Source organism: Scyliorhinus torazame, chromosome 13 (assembly GCF_047496885.1).
Source record: "Scyliorhinus torazame isolate Kashiwa2021f chromosome 13, sScyTor2.1, whole genome shotgun sequence".
NCBI classification, from domain to species: domain Eukaryota; kingdom Metazoa; phylum Chordata; class Chondrichthyes; order Carcharhiniformes; family Scyliorhinidae; genus Scyliorhinus; species Scyliorhinus torazame.
The window spans coordinates 139,443,171-139,456,615 of record NC_092719.1 but is presented as its reverse complement, the minus strand read 5'-3'; the positions used below and the strand labels follow the sequence as shown (position 1 = coordinate 139,456,615).

General features: G+C 46.5%; 1 protein-coding gene and 1 long non-coding RNA gene across 24 annotated transcripts in view; one reads left to right on the top strand and one right to left on the bottom strand.

Annotated features, from left to right (window-relative positions):
• LOC140388301 (uncharacterized) overlaps positions 1–3,110 on the top strand; it is a 271,425-nt gene extending 268,315 nt beyond the window's left edge. Inside the window, exon 4 of the long non-coding RNA XR_011934137.1 lies at positions 1,682–3,110. This is a non-coding gene — a long non-coding RNA (uncharacterized lncRNA). The remainder of the gene's footprint in view (positions 1–1,681) is intronic.
• Positions 1–13,445, bottom strand: part of LOC140388298 (contactin-4-like) — a 3,617,424-nt gene that overhangs the window by 2,464,385 nt on the left and 1,139,594 nt on the right. The gene's annotated exons all lie outside the window — the stretch shown is intronic.

Below are 13,445 nucleotides of genomic sequence, written 5' to 3'. Positions count from 1 at the left end.
TTCCAAATTAATTTTAAGAATTATAAGATGCTTTACAATTCGATTGGCTAAAATGAATTGTAATTGGCAGGATTCCAGCAATAATTATGAAAGGCAGGGCTGATCATTTTTGTGCAAGGGCTAATATTACATTCTTATAACAATGACTTCTGTGACAAGCTTTTTTCTGTTTTAGACTTCATTGATTCAAATCCATTTAACTCCTAATGTGATGAGACCAATGTTTATATCAATTTAATTCATTTACCTTTGTCCAATAGCTAGCAATATGAATTAGCTTAAAAAAAACTGTATTAGAAAGAGTGAGAATGAGATGATATCTCATTGGGATGGAACAGCTAGTAACTATTTCTAGATTTTATAATGGCTCTTTTATGAAACATGATTGGGAACATTTTGAATTGTTTGGGAGTATCTACTTGGTCGGGGATTAGCTACCCTTCGCCAGTTTGAGAAAAAAGCAAAGTGTAAGTGTTCTGTTACAATTTTAACCGAGTACAGATGGTGCAGCAGTAAAAAATATTTGTAAAGTTGTTTTTAACTTTTCCTGGTTCATTACAAAAAGCCTTTGGCAGCTACCAAGTTCCAAATACCTCTTTACGAAATGTACAGTGATAGCTCAGTCAGCTTTTGGTTGCTGTGCAACTAATGGCAGATACATTCTGCAGCATCTGGGATCTGTCATGTGAGAGTACCTTTAAGAAATGGGTGTTTATAAATGGGTGTGCATATAAATGTCTGTAGTGAGGGTACCTTTAAGAAATGGGTGTTTATTACTTCAGTGATGTCAGAGAGTGGGTGGAGCTGGGCTGTCTGTCAGCTTTTTACTTTCGCTTTAGGCTTTTTGCTGCAGGGTGGGTTTGGTTTCATTTTAGTTTTGGAGAAGCTGAAATCACAGCAGGATGTGTATGAATCTCTGCAAGCTTATGAATGTTCATTTGGGATTTTCAAAGTGGTAACTGCTGTCAACAGTGAATTTAAACCTGATATGTCTGTTATAAGGGTCTTTTGTCTTCTGAATGTTGTTTGGGAATTTATTAAGGATTACTTCGTGTTGTATTCTTTGTGGGTTGTATTTGAATTAATGGTTGCTAAGATGTTCACTGTATGTTTTAAAAAGGTTAACTTGAGTTCATAGAATAAACATTGTTTTGCTTAAAAAAATACTTTTCCATTTCTGATGTACCACACCTGTAGAGTGGGCCGTGTGCTCCCCATACCACAATCTATTAAAAGTTGTGGCTCAGGTGAACTCTATGATACACTTTGGGGTTCTCTAAACCCTGGCCTATAACAGATATTGGTGCATTTATTGCCTGTGGCACCATGACAAGTGTCAGAAATGAGCTTATGAAACATTCTTGGATTAAAGGCTTTAACATAACAATGGCTGAAGTTGAGGCCTTTGTGCATCACTATTCAACCTATTCTAAATTCACACTTGCTTACGCATCCCGTATCTTATAATTTCCTACCAACCAACAAGTTTGATGAAAGATTATAATTGAATGTAATATTCATACTTTGCTCCTGTTATCGATAGGCAGCAGGAACTCACATCATGGTTTCTATTGTTTCCATCGGTGCTTCCGTAAACCTGGGCAACCACAAGTCAACAAACAGAATTAGTATTGCACTTGATAAGTACAAGTCTTTAATTGCATTTTTTTCTTCCTTCAAGGTCTATTGGTTCCTGGCAACCTCAATCACAGGAGATATGTTTTCGAGACATCAACTTCTCTTTGCAACTATCTGCTTCAAGATGACAACCATCATCCCTGTACCAAAGAAAAGCCAAGCAGTATGCCTTAATGATTATCATCCAATGGCTCTGACATCCATCATTAGTCATGGCATGAATCTACTCCAGTCTCCTGGATAGCCTTGATCCACTACAGTTCGCCTACCGCTGCAACAGGTCCACAGCAGACGCCATCTCCCTGGCCCTGCACTCAACCCTGGAACACCTAGATAACAAACACACCTATGTCAGACTCCTATTTATTTACTACAGCTCAGCCTTCAACACCATTATTCCTACAAAACCCATCTCCAAACTCTGTGGCCTGGGCCTCGGCTCCTCCCTCTGCGACTGGATCCCGAACTTCCTAATCCACAGGCCACAATCAGTAAGGATAGGCAACAACACCTCCTCCACAATCATCCTCAACACCAATGCCCCACAAGGCTGTATCCTCAGCCCCCTAGTATACTGCTTATACACAAATGACTGTGGCCAAATTCCCCTCCAACTTAATTGTCAAATTTGCTGATGACACCACCGTCGTAGATTGGACCTCAAACAATGCCAAGACAAAGTACAGAAATAAGATAGAGAACCTGGTGAACTGGTGGGACGATAATAATCTCTCCCTCAAAGTCAACAAAACAAAGTAGATTGTCATCAACTTCAGGAAGCATAGTTGAGAGCATGCTCCTGTCTACATTAATGGGAACAAAGTAGAAGGGTCGATAACTTCAAGTTTTTAGGTGTCCAGATCGCCAACAACCTGTCCTGATCCTCCCATGCTGACACCACAGTTAAGAAAGCCCACCAACGATTCTACTTTCTCAGAAGACGAAGGAAATTTGGCATGTCAGCTACGACTCTCACCAACTTTTACAGATGCACCATAGAAAGCATTATTTCTGGTTTTATCACAGCTTGGTATGGTTCCTGCTCTGCCCAAGACCGCAGGAAACTACAAAAGGCTGTGAATGTAGCCCAATCCATCATGTAAACCAGCCTCCTAGCCATTGCCTCTGTCTACAATTCCCGCTGCTTTGGAAAAGCAGCCAGCATGATTAGGGACTCCACGCACCCCTGACATTCTCTCTTCCACCTGCTTTCATCAGGAAAAAGAGACAAAAGTTTGAGGTCACATGCCAACCGACTCAAGAACAGCTTCTTCCCTACTGCCACCAGACTTTTGAATGGACCTACCTCGTATTAAGTTGATCTTTTCTCAGCTATAACTGTAACATTACATTCTGCAGTCTCTCCTTCCTTCCCTTTGGACGGTATGCATTGTCTGTATAGCTTGCAAGAAACAACATTTTTCACTGTATACCAATACATGTGACAATAATAAATCAAATCAAATCAAAAAGGAGGCTCGCCTGTAGTTTCAGAATAACTCATTAGACGTGGTATCCCGATGTCCGGTCATTACAACTGGGAGCGAGGGATTCTAACCACACCTGAATCTACTGTAGTTAACAGAATGAACATTGTCTTTCATATTAATATTAAATGGATCCAAAGTTTTTTTTAAAATTCTGTCCAAGTTTTTAACGTTTGAATCCGGAAAGAATACAATTTTAGATGTGCCTGAATATTTTTCAGCATGGCAACTTGGCCTGCCTTAGTAATAATAATCTTTCATTAGTGTCACAAGTAGGCTCACATTCACACTGCAATGAAGTTACTGTGAAAAGCCGCTAGTAGCCACACTCCGGCGCCTGTTCGGGTACACTGAGGACGAATTCAGAATGTCCAATTCACCTAACAGCGCATCTTTCGGAACTTGTGGGAGGAAACCGGAGCACCCGGAAGAAATCCATGCAGACATGGGGAGAACGTGCAGACTCCACATCGACAGTAACCTAGCCGGGAATCGAACTCGGATCCCTACCGCTGTGAAGCAACAGAACTAACCACTTAGAATTGTTATATATTGTGAACTCAATGATTTCTTTTTCTGAAGTGTTTATTTTTATAAAATAAAAGAGTTGAAATTCCCACATTCACATTTGCAGAATACCATGCCATAACAAATTACTCTCATGGGTTATCTTACCCCTGCCAATGACTATTTTCCCACTTTGTACATTAGCAGTATGAAAGTTCAGATCAATGTTTGCAATATGACCACAGGCTCAGTGTCTCAGGAATGTCGATTAAAAAAGACAAACTAAAAGTTAACTGCTGGGGTTCAAGTGTCAATCACTTTATTTGCTGCCCTCAATTTTCAACCAGACCACAATTAAAGAATCAGGCATTTTTCTACCAAACCAAATCATAGCATCATTACATTTACAGTGCAGAAGGAGGCCATTTGGCCCATCAAGTCTGCACCACCTCTTTTGGAAAGAGCATCCCACTTAAGCCCACACCTCCACCCCATCCCCAAAACCTAGGAACCCCACCCAACTCTTTTGGACACTAAGGGCAATTTAGAATGGGCAATGCAACTAACCTGCACATCTTTGGACTGTGGGAGGAAACCGGAAGACCCGGAGGAAACTCACGCAGGCACAGGGAGAATGTGCAGGCTCCGCAGACTGTGACCCAAGCCAGGAATCGAACCTGGGACCCTGGAGCTGTGAAGCAACAGTGCTAACCACTGTGCTACCGTGCTGCCTCTATCATTGGTTAGAAACCTCAAATGAGATGTCGCATTTGCAGATTGTTGACATAGATTTGGCAAAAGATGGTGCGGCACTGAGATGCTTCACAGGAAGAAAATTGGGGGAAAAATGAATAAAACTGGGAGAAAATTTCCCAACAAATTAATTAACACGGCAGCATCAAATCAGACCATGCTATATTTATACACACTCATCCCAACCAGGCGATTTCAGTTCCAGTGGTGACAACCAACTGCTTAGTTGTGCACATCAAGAAGCAGTTGAAATATGTAAATTTGTAACATTGATCAACTCTGCAATCATTTTCTATTTTGCTTCTTCATTCCTAAATGCCAACAATTCTTTTGATCTCAAATTCAGCATCTAACTTCAGGAAAATCCTGGAGTAGTTCATGTACTATTCAGCAAAATACTCCTGTGCTACTCGAGCATATATTTGAAGTACAAATATTTCGATCAGATTTGGCCTTCATCCAATCCCAAACAATTTTTTGAACAGTTTTGCCCTTACTGTTGCAGTTTCTATAACTATTTGTTAAGTTACACAATCTGCAATGAAAAATGAAAATTGGTACAATTGACCCGAAGTAGCAGGCAAAGAAATTACTATTTAAAATACAATCAACCAGTCCAGGCACACATCATTTGACACTGCTACATATTATTTGTCAAAACATACTGGTAATTACTTTCTTTACAGGGCTTGATAAGATTTCAGGTTGTATTTGTAATCTTGAAATAGAAATAGATAAATGAGAACTGTTGTAAATGGCCAAATAATTGACTAGTCAGAAGCAGTGAGATTTTTTTAATGCAGTCCATTATCTGTAAAAGTATGCACATGCACACAGATGAGAGACGAGTAAAACTAATGTACAAAAGTAGAAACTAGAGTTGGAAATTTTCAATTTGCTTATGTGGAGCAAAATTCATTCCTATTTTGAGACATTTTATGAGTGGGTCAATTAAGTGTGTGGTTTGAAAGAACATGGAAATGTAGGTTTAATCAACTATCATTCACAACAGCTGTCATAATATACACCAGTATATCATGGTGCAGACACACACACTGATGGACACACAGCAAGACCAATCAACACACACAACACCGCAGCCAATCACCAGTTAGAGCACACTCACTATAAAGACAGAGGACATCAGTTTTCCCGCTCATTCGGGATGCAGCCTCTCAGAAGGACAGAGCTTACAGCTTACAGCACAGATCTTCACCATGTGCTGAGTGCATAGACTGGTTAGGATAGGCAGAGATCTTTAGTTTAATCTAACATCGTGTTAACCCACAGTGAAAGTATGTTCAACAGTTTCTAGCTTAATAAAATAGTGTTGCTCTATTCTAAGTGTTGGTAGCCTGTATGTGTTCCACGGATACAAAGCACCCAACATATCATGGTACCAGTAGTTGAGGGATGTTAGAACTTCTTAGACCTATCTGCAAGTGATCTGCCTTCCACCAGCATACAGCCATCCTGCAAAATGGACAGCGTCCGCCCGCCGCCGCCGCTCCGCATCACCGGTAACCTAGGGGCCAACTGGAAGATATTCAAACAACGCTTCCGGCTCTACCTTGAAGCCACAGACCCGGAAGCTGCCTCAGACACCAGGAAGATTGCTCTCTTCCTATCCATGGCCGGGGACCATGCCATCCACATTTTCAATTCTCTCACCTTTGCTGATGGTGAAGATAAATCAAAATTCAAGACGGTCCTCCTCAAGTTTGACACTCACTGCAACATAGAGGTGAATGAAAGTTTCGAGCACTATGTATTCCAACAGCGTTTGCAGGGTAAGGATGAACCTTTCCAGTCCTTTCTCACCCACCTCCGCATCCTTGCGCAGTCCTGTAATTACTGGTCCACCTCCGACTCCATGATACGCGACCAGATCATTTTCGGTGTTCGGTCGGACCCCCTACGCCAGCAGCTCCTCAAGGTAAAGCAGCTCATTCTAGTGATTGCCATCGAGGCCTGCGTGCTACACGAACACGCCACTAGTCGGTATTCCCACATCCAAGTGGCTGAAATGGCGCGGCAGGGTCCCCACGAGGCAGAACAGGTCCAAGCAATCGAGCAACTCCAGGGCCTCAGCCTGGATGAGGGCGGCCATTTCACGCACTTTTCGCGGACTCCCACGCTTGTGCGCACCGAACAAGGGGACGTCGACGAATGTACTGCACAGGCGCGCACCACGTATGACCGCACCGCGCATGTGTGGTGGCGCAGCGAATGTACTGATGCTACAACGTGCGGCAACTGTGGCTCCGCCCATTTAAAGCGGCAATGTCCTGCCAAATCCCGACGATGCCTGAGATGTGGCAAACTTGGCCACTATGCTGCTTTATACAGATCTGCTCAGCCTGCCAACTCTCGTCGCTCCAGCCAGCCTCGCAGGGATCTCCAGGCCATTCAACCCACGGTCACTGAGTCTGATGCGGACCTACTACCCGATATTGACACCGAGGACCCGAAGGCACCTTTTCGAGTCAGTATCATTACAAAAAACAGGGTGCCCCCGAAGCAAAGAATCCAGCCTCTACTGGTATACAGCATCAATCCGGACGATGAGTGGTGTGCCACCCTTACGGTCAACCGGTCCCAAATACGATTCCACCTGGACACCGGTGCCTCCGCCAATCTCACTGCACGGTCTGACCTCCAAAGCCTTCATGTCAAACCAGCCATTCTGCCATCAGCCTGCCAGCTATTAGATTATAATGACAATGCCATTGCTGCCAGCGGCTCGTGTCAACTTGAAGTGACGCACAGGTCACGCAAAGCCATCCTCCCCTTTGAAATCGTGGGCTCATCGAAAGCCTCCCTGCTTGGCGCGCAGGCATGCAAGCTGTTGAACCTAGTTCAGAGAGTTCACTCACTCTCTCCTGCTGACGCGTCTGCCTTTCAGGACACTGACTTCAGGGCGCAGCTCGACGCCATTATCAACCAGTACCATAACGTCTTCGAGGGCATGGGCATGTTCCCGTACACCTACAAGATTTTATTAAAATCGAATGCCACGCCTGTGGTGCACGCACCTTGCAGGGTCCCAGCACCCCTGAAGGACTGCCTCAAACAGCAGCTGCAGGACCTCCAGGACCAAGGAGTGATTTCCAAAGTCACGGAACTGACCGACTGGGTCAGTTCCATGGTATGTGTAAAAAAAGCCTTCCGGCGAATTGAGACTTTGCATTGATCCCAAGGATCTCAATCGCACTATTATGACAGAGCACTATCCAATTCCCAAGCGCGAAGAGCTCACATGTGAGATGGCTCGCGCCAAGCTCTTTACCAAACTCAACACCTCAAAAGGATTCTGGCAAATCCAGCACGATGAATCCAGCAGGAAACTCTGCACGTTTAACACCCCCTTTGGAAGATATTGTTATAACAGGATGCCTTTTGGGATCATCTCTGCATCAGAAGTGTTCCATAGGATTATGGAACAAATGATGGAAGGTATTGAATGTGTTCGCGTCTATGTCGATGACATAATCATCTGGTCCACCACCCCGCAGGAGCATGTTAACATATACGACGTATACATGAGCATGGCCTCCGTCTCAACAGGGCCAAATGCTCTTTTGGTTAGACAGAACTTAAGTTCCTCGGGGACCACATCTCCCAATTTGGTGTGCAGCCGGATGCGGACAAGGTAGCTGCCATCACAGCTATGAAAATACCAGAGGACAAGAAGGCGGTCCTCCGATTTCTGGGCATGGTCAATTTTTTAAGGAAATTCATCTCTAACCTCGCCTCTCATACCACGGCTCTCAGGAACCTGGTCAGCAAGAGGACAGACTTCCAATGGCTCACTGCCCACAAGCGCGAATGGAGGGAACTCAAGGCAAAACTGACCACGGCACCGGTCTTAGCCTTCTTTGATCCAGCAAAGAAGACCAAAATTTCGACCGATGCCAGTCAATCCGGCATTGGGGCAGGGCTCCTTCAACGTAATGAGACCTCATCATGGGCCCCCGTTGCATATGCGTCGCGTGCGATGACCCCCACGGAGCAGCGCTACATGCAGATAGAAAAGGAGTGCCTGGGCCTTCTGACCGGTGTTGTTAAATTTCACGATTATGTCTACGGACTTCCTCAATTCACCGTCGAGACCGACCATCGCCCGCTGGTCAATATAATACAGAAAGACTTGAACAACATGACGCCTCGCCTCCAGCGAATACTTCTCAAGCTCCGGCGATACGACTTCCAGCTGGTATACACCCCAGGCAAGGACCTCATCATTGCTGACGCTCTCTCCAGGTCAGTCAACACTCCATGTGACCCAATGGGATTTGTCTGCCAGGTTGACGCCCATGTGGCATTCGCGGCCTCCAATCTACCTGCCTCGGATGATCGCCTCGTCCAAATTCGCCGCGAGACGGCGGCTGACCCCTTGCTACAGCGTGTCATGCACCACCTAACGGACGGGTGGTTCAAGGGCCAATGCCCTCAGTTCTATAATGGCAGAGATGATCTGGCGGTAGTAGACGGGGTTCTTCTAAAACTGGACTGCATTGTCATCCCGCATAGCATGCGCCAGCTTGTCCTGGAACAACTACACGAGGGCCACCTTGGTGTGGAAAAGTGCCGCCGACGGGCCCGAGAGGCAGTGTACTGGCCCGGCATTAATGAGGACATAGCCAAGACAGTGCTCAACTGTCAACGCTTCCAGCCGGTCCAACCACGTGAGACCCTACAGCCCCATGAGTTGGTCACGTCACCATGGACCAAGGTGGGCATAGACCTGTTCCACGCGCTGGGTAGAGACTATGTCCTGATCGTGGACTACTTTTCGAATTACCCGGAGGTGATACGGTTGCATGACCTCACCTCGTCTGCAGTCATTCGTGCATGTAAAGAAACCTTTGCTCGACACGGCATCCCGCTCACGGTTATGTCGGACAATGGCCCCTGCTTTACCAGCCAAGAATGGTCCAACTTTGCCATGCAGTACAATTTTGCCCATGTGACATCCAGTCCCCTGTACCCCCAATCCAACGGCAAAGCAGAAAAGGGCTCCTATGCAAGGCTTCCGATGCTGGGTCTGATTTCTACCTTGCCTTGCTGGCCTTTCGCTCCGCTCCACTGTCCACTGGCCTGTCGCCAGCCCAATTACTCATAAATCGCACCCTGAGGACGACGGTGCCATCCATCCAAGTCCCTGACCTCGACCACGTTCCGATCATTCGCCGGATGCAGCTGTCTCGTGCACAGCACAAGGCGGCTCATGACTCCCGTGCAGCTGATCTCCCTGCTCTGTCTCAGGTGGCAACATCTGCGTCCATCTTCCGGATGGTGGCTGGTCTGCAACTGCTGTTGTCCTTCGGCAGGTGGCCCTCCGCTCGTTCCTGATTCGTCTACCGGATGGCTCTATTCTGCGCTGCAATCGACATGCCCTTCGTCTCGTTCCACGCTCACCACGTGATCCTCCAGTGTCGCCTCGCCCTCCTGCTGACCCTGCCACGGTCTATGCAGAGCTCCCTGTCACTCTGCCTGCCCCTGACTTTGACGCAGTCCAGCCCGCTCCTGAATCGGCGGCTCTCGACCCACCATTGAGGCGGCCATCGAGAATTCGTCGCCCACCTCAGAGACTAAATAAATGAACTTTTCGAATTTATGGACTCTCTGAATTGTTTTGTTGCCTTGTTTGATCGTTTCCCTGGTTTGTATATAGTGTTGATCTCGTTACTCTTGTTGCGTACTGCTTCGCTGCACCAGGCACCTTCCCATGTAAATAGCTTAGTTCTCATATACATAGTCCTGTAAATATGTCTTCGCACTCCACACGTAGTTAGGAACATTATCACCACACATTATTTATTGCCACAAACATACATTGTTTTATAAAAGGGGGGATGTCATAATATACACCAGTATATCATGGTGCCGACACACACACTGATGGACACACAGCATGACCAATCAACACACACAACACCACAGCCAATCACCAGTTAGAGCACACTCACTATAAAGACGGATGGCATCAGAGTTCCCGCTCATTCGGAATGCAGCCTCTCAGAAGGACAGAGCTTACAGCTTACAGCACAGATCTTCACCGTGTGCTGAGTGCATAGACTGGTTAGGATAGACATAGGTCTTTAGTTTAATCTAACATTGTGTTAACCCACAGTGAAAGTATGTTCAACAGTTTCTAGCTTAATAAAATAGTGTTGCTCTATTTTAAGTGTTGGTAGCCTGTATGTGTTCCACGGATCCAAAGCACTCAACACATCAACAGCCAGTTCTAAAATAAACTTAATGGAAAAAAACATCGTCTCTCATTCTCATGACTTACTTTTTTGTCGTCCCAAAATTGGTGTCTCAACAATATACAAATTCGTCACCCAAGAGAGCAGGAAAATCAAAGGCAATCAATTCTAAAAATGCACACTAATCCATATTTCTTGGAACAGAATTGGCATATCAGTTAAGAACGTAAGTAACAGGAGCTTGATGTAGACCATGCGGATGCTCAAGTCTGCTGCACCATTTAATAAGCTCGTAGCCGATCCTCAATCTCAATTTCACTTTCGTACTCATTCCTCATATCCATTGATTCCTTTGGAGCCTAAATATGGGCCTGAATATACTCAACAAATGAACATCCACTGCCTTTTGGGGTAGAGAATTTCAAAGATTCACAAGCTTGAGTGAAAAATAACTCTAATTGTCTCAGTTCGAAATGACTACCCCTTAAATCAAAACTTATGGGCTGAGTCCTCCGCTTCACGCCCCTTGCAGGGAAAATTGCGATCACGTGGCGAACAGCGACTGGAAAAATCGCAATTTGCGCCCGGCGTTGATTCCGTCGCCATGTTCCGGTATCTTGCTGGCAGTGTTATCGAAGTTTTCACCCCCCTGCTGGCGCGTCCATCCAAAACCGTCATTTGCATGTATTTAAATATCATTAGCGGATTGGACACTTCATACTCCACCCCTCCGCAGTGTTCTAATCCGAACGTCGCATGGGCGCGAATTGGAACAAACGGAGCCTGGATGCCACGGCTTTTGATGGGGAAGGAAAGCAAATGTGAGCTAAAAAACACTCAAAAATACTTAAGAAATGTTGCTCTTGCTGGAGGGTGGGGGCTAGCTGCCTGGGCCGGGGAGAGTAGCGGGAATGACTTGGTACCAGGTCAATGGCTCATGGTGATGCCCTTGGGATCAGGGTGCCTGGCTTCAGACCGCCATTGCTCCAATATGTGGATTTAAACTCACCCCTTTGGTGCAGGCTCCTGGCTGTTCACACTGTTGACTGCCCACTGTATCCTATGAATGATCAGAGAGTCTCTGGTGGGAGACCTCAGGCATCCCCCTCTGAAAACCCTCGCACATCAGCACTTTCAGCAAGGAGATGGGCTTGGCCAAGTTCAATTATAGGCCACTAGGTGTTGGCACGCCTCAGAAATGCTGCCCCACTGCAGCAGAAACAGAATTAGCAGAGGGGAGTGCTTTAAACCCGCTCCAGCTGTCAGGTTCTTTAGCGCTAATTCCGGCTCCAGCAGTTACACCACCCGCTGGACTGGGAATTGCTTCCAATTCACACTGGACGAGTGCTGGCCCATTTGCATGTCCTGAAATGAGGAACAAATAGTGGAAATGCGAATTACGCCCTATTCAGTCATGGCAGGAACACTTAGGGTGGGATTTTCGGTTTGCCGACGTCAAAATCGCATTCGGCGATCGGGTGGAGAATTCCTTTTGACGCCGAAATCTGGGTTGGCGCCTGTTTTCAGATGCTCCGCCCCTTCAAAACAGCGTCATCGTTGGGATGGCCTCAGGACGTCTCCTGAAGGCCTTCCCCTGATGCCCCGACCATGTTGGGCCGACTTTCCGATGGCGTGGATCACTTGTGATCTGAGTTTTCAACAACCTCGCATGACGGCTGCGGACTGTGTCCAATGCCACCACAGTTGTGGGGGGGGGGAGCCGTTTGCTGGCCGGGGGAGGCTTTGGTGTGGGCTGGGGGGACTGGTGGGGGTTGGTTCAGGGTGGCGAGGGGGGTTACAGGGGGCCACTATCTGGCAGGTCAGGTACGCACACTGCCAGCGCCATGTTGTACAGTGTGACTGACCGCTTCAGGTCATCGCCGTGCGCATGCATGGCCACGGACCCCGTAATTCTGCGGTCATTTCTGTAGGAACGGCGGGGGTTTTACGTGTCGCAGCTGCTAGTACCCCAACGGGCGGAGCATCGGTACGGGGGCAACACCGACTTTTTCATCGTAAGACTAGACACATACTCCGGACATAGCCTCAAAATCGGAGAATCCAGCCCAAACCGTGAATCCTGGCCTATATGCCTCCTAGTTGTAAACTCACCTGCCAGGGGAAACAGCCTCTTAGTATTGATCCTGTTACTCCCACTCAGAATCTTGTGTGATGCAATGGGACAACCCTTAATTTCCTGAAATCAAGTAGTATAGTCTTATTCCACTCAAACCTACCTCAGGGGTTTTCGGACTACATCAGTGGCTTCTGCTGTGAGCTTCACTTCATCCATGATTTGCAAGGCAGTGGACACTGCTTTGGCCTTCCTTTCACACTGTTACTGTTATATATCAGATACAACCTGTGCCAAAGCTGGGCAAGGGAGGCACGATCAGAGGGGAGAGGTGGGCAGGACTGGCATCAGGAAGGGGAGGGTTCAGATTGACAGAGAACATTGGAACATCATGATTGAAAGGAATAAGTGGGAGAACTGGAATATCAATGTAGACAATGATGGGCTCAAGGGCAATGGGGTGGAGGGGGGAGGCTTGACAGCAGCAGGAGAGATGGGAATTAATAGGTAGTGACAGTGGAGAAGGATGGGAGGAACTTGCTCAATACACCAGCTCAATACACCAGCCTGAACACACACATCACTCTTTCATGCTTAGTGCATGAGCAGCTTAATAGGGAACAACACCATTTGTCCCATCACCTACTGTAATCAATGCAAAATGTTGAAGCATCAAATTGCTACTGCTCCCTAATTGCCATTCGCATATCAGGAAGCAGTAACCATTAACATCTAGATAATGCAGTAAAGGCTGGAGGATTGGTTGCATTG